We start from the raw sequence: 14,839 nt of genomic DNA, 5'->3' as shown, positions 1-14,839 counted from the left end.
AACGGCAGCCTATCTATATAACTAAAGTCCCTTAGCTCCGCTTTTATATCTTACACCATATAAGAAGCGCTACGGCTTAAAGCCTAGCCTTAACCACCTATGCACTATCGGCTCCATAGTTTACTGCTATAAGAAACCTATATAGTCTGATAAGCTAGGACCAAGAGCTAAGAAGTTTACTCTTATTGGTTTTAAAGGGAACTCTATCTACTAAGTATAGGACTCTTAGTCTTAGTAGGTATATAGAGTTAAAGATATTACTATCTTTAAAACTATTAAAGCTTAAGATATTACGTTTTAGGGGGAGAATAAGTAATAGGGGGAGTACGATACTAATCCGCAGGGGGAGAATTATTAGTTTACGTCTCATCCTTATCCTATATTAACATCACCACTTCCTTAAGAACTATACGAAGAATCTATATCACGGGATCTAGAACCTATAACTTGGAATCTAATTTCGGAACCACCTCTACAACAATTTAGCCGTAAAACTTACGCCAGTTAAGCTTTTTAAGAATCCATTAAAAGCGAAGCTCTCCTTAATAAAATCCTTTTAAACTGCGTCGCTATTAACTTACTTAGCTCTACCAAGCACGATCACTTTAAGATCTATAAGGGTCACGCTTAGCAACCTGATCGAATTCTCCTTAATACGTCGTCTATACACGATCCCCTTAAGCTAGCGACCTTAAAAGAAGCTTTTAGCGGCCTACACGCAAAATAGTGGCTAGAAGCTATATAGGATAAACTTAAATCTCTTCTATAAAATAAAACCTGGCGCTCTATTTAACGCTTATTGGTAAACTCTTTATATAAAGTCCTTAAAGGCAAATAGGTATTTAAGATTAAGTATAGGCTAAAAGAGGAAATACTTAGGTATAAAGCACGCTGGGTTGTTAAAGGCTATTTTTTTTTAATTTTTTTTTTTATATCCATTGTATTGTACTACGTACAATACTACGCATACAGCCTCTAGGCTATAGCGCTATAGTTCTATATACATAAATCCTTTCTAGGCAGCTTAATATGTACTAGTAGCTATGTCCTAGTATTTTATAAACCTCTAGACTAGAGGTTTACCGCTCCCTAGTAAATACTAGGTTATGACAACTATTAGGTAATATTAAAATAGTAGAAAAACGGTAAAAGAAACGGTAAACGAATCCTAACGCCTGCCCCTGTACATTTTATAGTTTATTTCTATCCTTTTACTCACTACTATCTATTTACTAGAAGTTTAGTAGGAGTTACCTCCTTCTAAAGCTTCTTCTTCCATTAGCCACTCTCTAGTAGCTATTTTTGTCTTACTTAGAAATAGGAAAAGCGCCCTTTTTCCTTTCTCTGTACAAAAGTGTTAAAGGCTATAAATAGTAGTACGGTATTAATTACGATTAAACCTTCGCTACAGTAGTTAAGCCAATGGCCTTCCGTACGCTATTCGCCCTAGCTACTTATTACGATCTTAAAATTAATTAAATGGACGTTAAAATGGCATTTCTTAATAGTTAAATTATTGAGGATGTATATATTAAACACCCTCACGGCTTTAGCAAATCTAGAGAGGTTTACCGCCTCCTTAAAGGTCTCTATAGTCTTAAGCAGTTACCTTATATATGGTATAAAATTATTTATAACTTCTTTATAAGCCTTGGCTTTTAGAAGCTTTAAGCCGACTATAGCGTTTTTATGACCAAGAACTCCCCTTTTACCTCTACGAACGGCCTCATCATATCAGTTTACGTAGACGATATCAAGATTATCGGCAGCAGAGCCGCCGTCAACTCTCTTAAACAGCAACTCTGTAGCAAATTTAAGATAACAGATCTTGGCCCTATTAGCTACTACCTTAGCATAACTATTACTCGCAATTATAAGCTAAAGACCATTATAATCCAGTAACGCAGCTACCTTAAGCGCGTGCTCTAGACTTTCTACTACTAGGATAACGAGCATAATAAGGCCTTATTAATTCCGGTAAAGACTTTTATAAATAAGAAAGATCAGTATCTTAAACCATTTAACGGCCAGGCCTTAAAGGACAATATTAAGATCTACTAATTGCAAGTCGGTTCCCTTATATATATAATAATCGAGACTTAACCAGATTTTACCTTTGTAATATCATAAGTTAGCTAGTTTAGCCACAATCCAGGACCTTAACACTTTACCGCAATTAAATGGATATTCCGATATATCGCAGGGACCCTAGACTACGGCATAACTTACGGCGGCAACCACTAAGATCTAATGATCGCTGGCTACTTAGACGCAAGTTACGGCGATAGCATTATAAATTAACGCTTATCCTCCAGATATATCTTTATGCTTAATAGTGGGCCAGTTACCTGGAGCTCTAAGCGCTAGATAACTATCGCTCTATTGATGACTAAGTCTAAGTATATAAGCCTAACGCAAATAGTAAAGGAAGCCTTATGGCTAAGGTTACTGCTTACTGAGCTGCAATAAATCAACCAACCTAACCTCAGCATTAAAGTATGGAAGGATAACTTAGCGGCGCACTCAGTTCTAAACGCCACTAAACTTATTATAATCTTCGGTAATAATAAGTCTTTAATAGCCCTTGCTTAGAACCCTAAGTTTTACTAGCGTACCAAGTACATTAACATCTAATACTACTTTATACGCGATAAAGTCGCTAATAAACGTATCAAACTTACCTTTGTTAATACCAGCAATATAGTAGCTGACGCCCTTACTAAGCCACTTGGTCTAATCAAGTTCAACCGATTTCTTACCTTAATAGGCCTTCGCCCTACTAAAGGGCAACGCGGAGAAAGGTCTTTAGGGTAACGTTGAAATAAGAATAAGGAAAAGATGGAGTACTTTAAGCATTAGCCTGATTAGGTTAGGCAGGGGTAATTCTAAAACTTATATTTCTAGCTTCCGATTCCATTAAGTTCAACGTTTAAAATAGGCTGATGAACAGCTTAGCTCACGAGCTGCCTCATGAGCTACACTACGAGTTTATTCCAGCCTTACTAAACGCCTCACCCGCTATAACTAGCTTCTACGCTTTATAACGGACGAGGGGACTATATTACAATTATACTAGGTATATAGGAAGTTTTCATGGGCAATATGGTAGATACAATACCATTTAAGGGGGAGTGTTGTTTTCACCCGATATTACATCACGTGACTCGGTTATCATTAACCTTTACCCCAACCTCTAACTTAGATAGTCAACCAAATTACTCTTCAATACACTTGATATACTGCAATCGTGCTCGCCTTGACCTGCGCGTTTAACACTTACCACCATTGAACTACTATCTGACGACCTAGATCGTTTATACGAACTATGTCTCATCGAACGTCTCATTACCTGTTTCCATTAACCGTGACCTACTGAATGACGTCGTCGTCATTCTATTTGTCACCTATCTGATGTATATAGAGAGCTTCTAGAGCCCTCTTTAATAGACAGAGTCCTCATCCTAATTCTACGTTCAACAGCAATGCCAGAGCGTAGAATGCGTTTGCGTCAAATGCCATGAGTCTCGGATCGATGAAGAGCCGAGGTGGACGGTTGGCACTTACCGTCCTCTATATATTGAGCGTCGTATGATCTGTACTTCCTGCTCAACAAATGGAAATGGTGAACGATTCATCCCATCGGACTCGAAAATACCGTCAATCATACCGAAAGTCCTTGATTCTCTGTCAAATTTCTATAGTGCGTGTGAAGAGACGACCATTGCGAGAATTATGGATTCTTGGCCAGCATCGGCCCGGCCTTGAATATGAATACAAGTGTGGGTTCGCCGCACATTTGGCTACGATCTTTGCGTACCACCTGGTTTTCTTAAGCTTCAACCTACCTCAAAAGATATCATCCCCAAAGAGGGAGAGCACACAAAACCAGGTTGGAATTTACAAAGAGGAGGGTCAGAAAGGCGTATAGGTTGAAATAGTCTTATTCAAGATCTTAAGTGGGGAGTAGACGGGATATATCAAGTAGCTTGTGTCAAGTGCAGGAAAAAAAACCGAAAACGACTACGAGAATGAAATATGTGTAAGGGTACTCTTACAAGAAGAAGTACCAGTAATGATCGGACTGCTAACAGTCCTTCTATGAAAATTTAGCGGTGCGATAGATTGACCTTCACTTAATATGGGTTGGGATCAATTTGCTTATTTCGAAGTACTTCATGCGCTGTCGATTCTTAAACAGAATCTCAGCGATTACTACCAATATCAACTCTATTTTATGCTTTCAATCTCTAACCGATGTGACATCTAACCTACATCCAATCCTTACAATAATAGATATAATACTTATAAACTTAAGAAGTTTTTTATATTATTAAATTTTAAATAAAAAATTTTAGCTTTAAGAAATACTAAATATAATTTTAGAAACTTTATTATTATTCTGTTCTATTTTTTTTTCTATATTACAAAATTGTACTATATATTATTCAAAGTACAAGTTCTCCGTGTTAGTCTGAGCTCGCCGATGAGCTTCTCTTATCTGACGGAAATTGAAGATTGTGGATGTGAGAGCGGTTTGGGGAGACCTAATACAAAATTATACTATATATTATTCAAAGTACGAGTCTCTGTTTCAAGACCGGGCTTGTGGTGTATGTTCTTCGAATCAACCAAATGAAGTAAATTATACTGACCCACCGCAGCTAGTGGTATGATATTCCCTTAGCATGGGAATGGTTCGGGGTTCGATTCGTAAGCAAGCTGCAATTTCCTCTTAAATTATATATCTTCTGACAAGAAATAGCCCGCGAGTCCAACTGCAACAAAACTTTTTCTCACCTTTTTTTTCTTTTTTTCTTTTCCTTTTTGTCTTATTAAACCTTTACAGTACAGTGATGTTCACGACCAGCTTCACCCCCCCACTTAAGCGAGCGCTGCGAGATTTCAAATTCGCTACGCGCATCTAACCTCGCTTGATTGCCACTAGCTGTACGTAGTACCTGTAGCGAACGGCTGTGGCCACACGCCAAGACCTTTTTGGTTGCCCTGGAGAAACGCCTTGGTTGGCCAGGGGAATTAAATTGAAGACGTACGCTTCCTCTTCTCCCCCTTCTCCCCCGTAACTACGCCTCCCTTGTGGCCGCCAAAACGCGAATACAACGCTGTCTCTGCAGAGAGGTCGATGAAATTTGGCAATATCATACGGGTGGAAACCTTATCATATCTGATGAAGATCACGACACTGCGGGATCGCGACGTTCTTGTAGCCAAGCATACGGCTTCGCTACAATTACTATGTACAGCTGGCGGCAATCAAGCGAGATTGGATGCGCGTAGCGAATTTAAAATCTCGCAGCGCTCGCTAAAGGGGGGGTGAAGCTGGTCGTGAACATCAATAGTATATCCACAGTCGATTTTTGATCGCCAGCGACACCGCGCTCTTAACACCTGTCGAGCGCTATGCATAGAGCCTGCTGAACGCTTTCTACTCGCACTAGAATGGTAAGAATCGGCCGTGGGTTGATGGAGATATTTGCGTTTTAAGTTGCGCGCCACCATTGTACGAGCACCCCAAAGCACCCCATTAAACTTATATCGCACTAAAATAAGCCCCTAGGGGGCTATAGACGAAGGCTATAATAGAACCCCTTAGTATCTTATTAGAAGTCAGATATAGATAATATATATAACTATTTTAAAGCTTTTCTACCCGCTTAAAGCCGTTTACAAAGCTAATCTAGTGAGCACTTTATCTACAGGGTATCCGACCTCCGGTGTCCCCCCAAGGTGTGCGCGCGACACACACCTAATTTCGCTACGTCTGCAGCTAAATTAGTATGTAGAGCTAGCAGGAAGGGGTGTAGTACATGGCCAGGGCTTGAGCCACGGCCCACTTCGACCTGGAAGCTCAAATTTAAAGCTATTCTGAACTTCTCTCCCTCACCAAAAATCGTGATATCTGCTTCGGATCGTGGTGTTATAAAGTTTCTTCCTCTTCTTAATATAAGCTCCAAACGCCCTACTACTGCCTCTATCCCTTAACACGTCAGCGTCCATCTATAATGTGGTCCGTGCGCGGAACACCAAAACACTGGCGAGCGCCGAAGACATATTTTGGGTGTAAAATATATCAGATTCCGTTCTACAGGAAGAACGAGTATTAGTTACCTTATATTGGGCGACTAAACTCTAAGAATAAGCTATGTAGATAGTTTTTTATAAGATTTTACAAATATCACCAGCCTTATATTCCCGAGCACGATGATTCAATTCGGTTAATTTAATTGGTTAGTGCTTATCGATAACAGATGGACGTGAACTGACGTGTTAAGGGATAGGTAATCCCTCCAGCCGCCTACCTACTCAGCGATTTCGACCGTCATTAGTATTACCCCGTTAACCCCCTACAATGCAGAGCTTAAGTATAAGTACGGTCGTCAATATTCCACCCATATATAGTAGTCAACTTGGTATATAGGTTAACTACCCTCTACCGCCAATATATAGCGCCCTACCTGCATTACAATAAGCTTAATAAGATTCTTAATAATCCGGAGGCTGCTAAGAAGCATAATAATAAGGAAGTTTAACACTTTTATCTACTATAGGAGCGGAATATAGTAAGAGCTCCATAGCGCCCGCAACTTATATAGCGTGTAAATATAGCTCCCTTTATATTGCCAAGTTAACCGCTTACTAAGAGGTCTTAATTGCTAGAGGCTCTAATATTTAAGGCTTTGGTAGAGGATAAGGAGGAGTCGATTTTAAGGCTTTAAAGAGAAGTAGAGGAATATATAGTAAGGCCTTTAGGGGGAGGCTCCTTTTTTAAGTATTGCCTATTAGTGTTAGCAAAGGTCATAAAGCCAAGTCGCTTAACTCCTATATTGGCTTATATGTTTCCTACGGCTTACCTTAGCCTCTTAGTAATATATAATCGCGAGGTTCTTTATAGAATTAATGAGGCTCTATAGCAGAAGTTTACTAGCCGTACTTTCTAAAGGAAGTTGTATAATGCTATAGTGAAGCTTACTAGGTAATTAAACTCCACTAAATTTACTTTCTAGCTTAACCTAAGCCGTATAATTAATTAGGCTAATTCTAAAGGTAAACTTATAAGGATTATAAGATGGTGTTACGATTAGGGTAATGGCTTAATTAAGTGGCTTAAAGTCAAACTAGCTCTAGAATATATTAAGATAATTAAGTAGTAAGTTACCCGTATTCCTACCCATTCCTCTATAATATCGCAATTAGCTTTATATTTAGCTTTAGAATCTTCGCAGAGCTCTTTACTAATTACGTTATAGCCTCTAAATAGCAATATTACTACTTTCTCTACCGCTCCTAAAATAAGCTTTATAAGAGTATCTTAACGGTAATAGTGTTATAAAAACTGCGGTAGTAACTAGTGCTAAGTATATTAGTAGGTTAACTATAAGCTAATATAGGAAGATATAAGAGAATGGGGTAAAGCAATTAACGAAGGTTATACTACTAAGAATAATTCTCTAATTAGCTTAGCCTAAAAGCTTTTTAAGAGGAAGACGGGTAATAAGAAGAAAGAGCAGCTTACCTCTAAGGCCTCTATATTAAGTACTCTAGAACCTATTTATATCTCTTCTTAGTAGTTATACTACTGCCGATATAAGGAGCTCTTGCTGCACCCGGCCTAAAAAGACCAAAACCAACCAAAAGAACCCTGAAAAACACCTAGAGAATCCCCCTGAGATGCATACATCGCAGGGGAGGCACACGTCAAACGACGGTGGCTCGCACTCGCGCGCGACCGCTAGAACTACGCCTAGCAATAGCCCTCCATAATAAAGACGGGCGAATACCACACCATAAAGCGGAAATACCTCTATTAAGAAGGCATCTAATAAAATATAAAGCCTATTAGACGCGTCTAGTATCTAGAATTATAGGGGAGTAACCGTTAGCTATAATAAACTAATGCAGCTAGCAGAATGGCTCCGCTAGTCTAGCGAACCTTAGGTGCCCCTCTAGCAAACCCTTAATTAAATCCTCTAACGGCTATATAAAATTAAAAATAAGTATAACCCCCCCTTACCAGCAAACCGCACCTAGGCCGCTGTAGCTGCGCTTTTATAGCACAGGGAACCTACCTCCCTTAAGTTAACAACTGGGTATATAATTATAATATAACTAAACATAGAATAAGCAGAGAGGCTTAGGGGATAATTAGAAATAGAAGTCCTTATAAAGATACGTAAAGAGGTCTATAACGCTATTATAGTCCAATACCTTAAGAGCGGAGATATTAGAGTTACCCTAAAGGACTAATAGGCAAAGGAACAAGCTATAAGGGTAGGGAATAGGCTAAGAGAACGTATTGGCATAAAAGTACTCCGCGAGAATTACCTAGTCGAAGTCCTAGTAGTTCCTATAAGCCTTAGGGTAAAAAAGGGACGCTAGGCGGATAATATAGCAATTATATAGGAGATAGTAAGATAAACAGAACGCCTTATACTAGGACTTAAAATCACCTAAATTTAATGGCTTTAATAGGAAAATATAAACTAAGTATATAATAAGAATAATAAGAGGATATAAGGGTTGCTAAAGACTTGCTAGGGAGACGCCGGACGAACGTATAGCTCCCTTATTGTCAGCACATATACACCAGGAATGCAAAAACTCCTTATCTAAAAAGGAATAATTATAAATGGCCTTATATATAATATAAGGCTCTATAACTATAGACTACGCCTAGAATAATGCTATTGCTATATATAATGGGGATATACCTAATCTATATGCGCAGCATAGGTGTGCTGCGGCCACTATGCAGGCCCCTATGATACGAGATATTGCTTAAATTAAGACTAAATAAAATGCGTGAACTGCCACCGAAGCACACATAAGGCGTAGGAGAGAGAAGACTGCATTAAATATAGGAGACGGAAGGTAAGGGCTTAATAGCTGCGGGAACAACTATACGCTAGGTTATATGAATGGAAATAATAGGTAATAAGCTAGGGGGACGCAGGCGCCTTCCTAGCGTTTCCTACCTTTAATACTAGAGGGCTAGGCCAGCCATCCCAAGCCTTAACGGGCTAGAAGCGACGCCGCGTGACATTACCAGACTAATTAGGGATATAAGGGTCACAGGGGACACAAGGGAAAGGACGCCCTATAGGAAGACCCCTATGGACAGCGACAGCAGGCTTAAGACCAGGATAATTAAGAATTAGACTTAATGCAGTAAATATAACATTCGCAGCCGACCTATAAAGGGTATATAGCCGACTAGTAAGAACAGGGGAAGAACCGGTAATAGTAATAGATTTAGATATAGAAGCGCTAACAGGAATATAAGACATGGGAATAAAAAGCTCTATATAAAATGAGTAGTAACTAGGGTATAGATATAAGAGATAGAAGCTCCGAATATTCTAAAGAAAGTAGAAATAGAAGAAGCGAGGAATAAAGGAGAGTCGAAGGACCCTTGCCGGGGGTCCGCTACCTATCCATTATATAGTATAACTGCGGTAACACAAACCACCGCCTCGTAAGGCCCCTACTAGATAGTCTAAACCCAGAGAAATATTATATCCTTGCTATATAAGAACCGTATTACAATACCTTTATATAATCGACATACTGCCCCTAAGGATTCCAGCTTCTATATAAACTAAAAGCAGCCACACGCGTGTGCTTTATAATTAATAAGGCTATCAGCCTGTCCTTATAGTTATAGCAGGCAGTTAACCTAGATATTATAGTTATAATAATCCAAATATATAGGGGACCGGTATAAATTATTAATGTGTATAACCCTAGGGTCGAAGGGGTCCTATAAATAGAGAATATTATATTGGTAATAAGCTTACTAGAAACCAAAGGTACAGAGTTTATCCTACTAGGAGACATAAACCTCTACCACCTACGGTGGAGGGGCATCCATATTGCTGCAGATTAACAGTTAGAGTGCCTACTAAGAGCTATAAATATCTAGGGCCTTAAGCTAGCTACCCCCCTAGGAGCAATTATATAGCAATAAGGCACCGCTAGAAGTATAATTGACCTTATATTTATGGATAAAGGCCTATACTAGAGACTTAAAAGGTGCAACCCTAAAGAAGAATAGGCACTTACCCTAGACTATATCCCTATTTAGATATAGCTAGACCTAGATACTAAAGCGTAACTAAATAGAAAAAGATACGCAATAAGGAAGCTTAAGATAGATAGTTTCCTTAATGTAGTTAAACAATAACTCTAAGACCTAGAAGAAATCCACCTAATACCAAACAAGTGAGGCTTATTAGCTACCCCTAAGGAAATTAACCGAAGACTAGAAAGAATCTAGGCAGTAATTAAAAATGGGCTGGAAGAGCACTACCCGATCTTAAAACCGGGCCCCTATGCGCGATATGCATGGTCTATATAATGCGCAGTTCTGGTTGCCAGCTAATAATGAGCAAGAAGGAAATATATAAGTAGCTACGACCCTAAAGACGAGAGATAATATAAAGACATAAGAAACTAGCTAAAGAATACCCTAAAAAAAGAAGTAAGGAATAACTGGAGACGGTTTATAAACGAGTATACTTTTAACCCAAGCCTCCCCTATAATAAGGGCCTTTAGGCTATAGCAAAATGGGTAAAGAAAAAGATAGGGCGCCTAGCAGAAGACCTACACCTACCACCCCTATAAAGAGCAGGAGAATTATAGGCTATAAACGACAATAATAAGAAGGCAAAGATCCTTATAGAAAGGTTCTTCCCCTAACTGGCTCTAGTAGACCTTAGTAATATTATAGGCGAAACACCGGTGACTTATCTATGGGTTGACAGCGACATAACAACAGAGGAAATGGCTAGAACTATTAGCCGCCTTTTAAATAATATAGTATTAGGACTAGATAGGATTCCAAATGAGGCCCTAAAAACCTGTGGGCCACTTATAGCACCTTGGCTTGCAGATATAGCTAGAGCATGCTTTACTATAGGCTACTACCCACGACTCGGAAGATCTATAACGACGGTTGTCTTATNAAAAGAAGGTAAAGTAGATTACTTAATCCCAGGAAGCTACCGCCCTATTGCCTTAGAAAACACCCTTAGTAAGATCTTAGAAAGGGTAATAGTGGAACGTATAGTAGATACGGTAGAGGAACACACCCTACTACCATAAAGCTAAATGGGGGTAAGAAAGAACCGCTTAACACTATTAGTACTTACGCTACTCGCTGCCACCATTAAATCTACATGGGCGATGCGAAAGGACTTTGTAGTATTAATACTTAGCCTAGATATTAGTGGTGCCTACAATAATATACCCTACAAGCGTCTCCTGTATATTCTTAGGGTAAAAGGCTTCTTAGAATAGATTATATAATTTATCCAAGGGTTTACAGGCCAGAAAGAAATATTATTGGTCTTTAGCAGATACCAGAGCCCCCCTATTGCAGTTGTAATAGGAATACTATAAAGATTACCCCTCTTACCTATACTCTTCCTTTTCTTTATAAGCAACCTACTTGACTCCTTTAAGGAAGGGGCGACCTAGGGGATAGGCTTTGTTAACGACACAAACCTAATTATATACGGGCTAATAGCCGTAGAGAATTGTAGAACACTAGAGAAAGCCTATAACACTTATATAGAATGGGCAAAACGTTATAGAGTCTAATTCTTACCAGAGAAATACCAGTTAATCTATTTTATAAGAAAACGCAACTAATCTATAGATCTCTAGTATATAATTCGCATCTAAGACTTTAGGGGTTAACCAGTTCAGGGCCTAAGGGTATTAAGAGTATAGGTAGACAGTAAGCTCTAGTGGAGCGCATATGTGGCGTAAGCAGCCCGTAAAGGCCAAGTATAGTTTATCGCTTTATTTAGAATTGTTAATTTTATATAGGGTCTATGCTTCTAGAGGTTACGCCTACTATATATAGTAGTTGTCTGGCTAACTATAATATATAGATCCAGTATTTGGGCCATTAGAGAAACTAAGAAGGGCCCCCCTAAATTACTCCTTAAACCACTTTAAAAGGTCTAAATAGCCTGCCTCTAGAGTATTATAGATAGGTATAAGCGAACGGCTACAGCACTGCTTAAGAAGGAATCTAATATTCCCCCCCTATAGTTATATATTAAAGCCGCTGTAATATAAAGGACGTAAAATAAACGCAACTCTAATGTTATAAAGTATATTAAGATACGCCTAAGTAAACTATAGAGGGACCCTAGGGTGCCCTATAGGAGAATAAACTAACAACCCTAAAGTAGGGAAGAGATATTAGAGAAACAGGTAAAGAAAGTAGAAGAAGAATAGTGCCGCTTTAGGGCCCAGGCCCATATAGAGGAGGAAGGGAAACGCGTAAGAGGTTAGTAAAGATAATAGTAAGATAGAGAAAGGAGCCAAAGTAGAATATATAAGAATGCTAGGAAACCATCTACCGTAATATAATACTGGTTGGACTAATACTAGAGAGGTAAATAGGAGTTAAAGGTACAGAGGCTGACTTAGGTAAGACGAACCTAAGCTATAGTATAGTTAACGCTATAGGGGGTAAATACCTAAGGGCTCTAAGAAGGCCTAATAAAGGTAGAAAATATAATAGCAACACTCTTAAGAATAGGAATAATAGGACTAAAAGATTGGCTTTACTAGGTGGGTGTTCTAGTAGGTAGCCTAAGATGCGAATATAGCTGGCTAAGACAGACACCAAAATACGTAATACTGCTATGCCCCTTACGCACTAATTAAGAAATAATACTCTTAGCAGCTGGTATAGAGAACTATAATACACTACTCTTAATATAAAAAGGCCTTAAGGCGGTTACCTAGTGGCTTATTAGTTAAAATGTGCTAAATTAGTTCTGGGTTGCAAGGGAAATGGTAATAGAAGGCAAGGGGGCGAGCAGTAGGTGCCCCCTAGTAACTCTACAGTAGTAGAGTAATAGTTTATAATACTAGCGCGTCCGTAGGCTTGTTACGGCAATAGTGGTTCCTAAGGAGGTTAAATAGTAAGGTAGTAGAGCACTATAGGCAACTTATAGGCGCTAAGTAGGCGAGTCCTAAAAGGCGGGGAGATGGATCACGGGGTTTTCTCATTTTTCTTAAATAGAGTTTTCTCCCTATATATAAATAAGGAGTAGTCCGCGTGGGCCTAATAGGGATCCAAATCGGACGTTAAGCAATGAATTATTATTATTATTATTAAGTACTCTAGGCGTTATAAATTAATTCTATATTAACCTAATTAACAGTCGCTATAGGCGCCTATCTATACCTTTAGCAGCTTTGCTCTTAGACTTAAAATTATTACTAATTGCCCCTTTACCACGTACTTAAGGCGTTAATCGGCTTAGAGATTTAAGAGAGTATTTTAAGTAGTATAAGAAGGTAGTAGAGGACTTAGAGGCCTGGTAGTAAGATATTAAAGCCGTATATTAAGTTGCCTTTACTAAGTGGTAGGACTTAAAGATAATTAGAGAGCAAAAGCTAAATAAGTAAGGAAAGACGCTAAATAAAGTAATAATTAAGGAAGGTGTTTTAAAGGCAATTGCTAAGAGATTATAAGCAGATATTAAGGAATGGAGGAGCTTAAGAGGCGTACTTAGTGGCGGTTTAGAGAGCCTTGGGGCTTAACCAGCAGTAGATTTTTAACTTAAGTGTGCGCCTACTTATAGGCACCTATTATAATATACGCTTTAGCAGTAATTCTTATATAAATTAAATTTTATAGGTTTAGAATTATAGCTACGCTTTCCTCCATATAGTAATAACACCCTATTATATTATAGAATCTTATACCTCCCCCCTAATATACCCGCTATAGAGGAAATAAGCTCTTATATTCTTACTTTTACTTCTTATAATCTCTATATACTAACTTAGAAAGCTATTAAAGCTATTACCCTACTACTTTAGCGCCTCCTTCTATAAAATAAAGTATTACTAAATAAACTCCTTTAGCTTACTAAAGAACTCCTTAATTAGATTTAAATTAGGTAAGTACGCTGGTAAGTATATAAGCTTAACGCCAGCTTATTTAAAGAGAGTATAAATATAAACTAAGTAATGGAAGCTTGTGTTATCTATAACAACTACTAATCTTAGTGCTAGATAAGGATTATAATAAGGTAGAAGGACGTATTTAATCTAGTAGTCGTAGCCCTCTGTATTTATTAAGCTACTATATACTAATAATATAAGTACGCCGTTAACGGTATAGGCAGGTAGTATATTAACTTATAGCTTACTACGGTTGTACGGTGTATGTAAAACTAGTATAACTCCCACTAGCGACTAAGACGCCTTCTATATACCCGTTTTTAAATCAGCTTTAGATTCGTCTATAAATACTAACTAATTAATAGTAAACTATAAGATTATGGCCTAAAATAAGGTATAATTCTCCTGGCTTTGCTTGCGGGCAACTCGGCGAGCCTAATATATAATTAGTAACTTCCTTACGCGTAGCTATTAAGGCTTCCTTACTAGCTTCCTACTCTAGCTAGTAACTCTTAGTTCTGTACTAAGCGTTTACTTACTTATAACGACCTTAAACTAGTTATAGATAAACTATATTATCGCGTTAAGGTATAAGTTTGGAGCCTTATCTAGTTGGTAGAGTAATGCGATAGTTATTTTAATACTTAGTATATGCCTTAACTTATATTTATAACCGAGCCTTATTTTTCCGTATAGCCTTATCTTCCTCTAAATACGTTAAATTGCCTTAGGGGAGTAATTGGCTTAACGGGCGTATATACGCTTACTAGCGCCAGCTATAAGAAGGATTTTAATAAAGGTGTGCTGCTAGTCGCCTATATTTGGAGCCATATTAAGAAAGACAGTAGGGTAAAACACTACGATCTGGAACAGATATTACGATTTTTA

The sequence above is a fragment of the Cenococcum geophilum genome, assembly GCF_001692895.1.
Source record: "Cenococcum geophilum 1.58 unplaced genomic scaffold K441scaffold_12, whole genome shotgun sequence".
Lineage (NCBI taxonomy): Eukaryota > Fungi > Ascomycota > Dothideomycetes > Gloniales > Gloniaceae > Cenococcum > Cenococcum geophilum.
The sequence above is the reverse complement of the archived record's forward strand: the minus strand, read 5'-3'. Positions refer to the sequence as shown.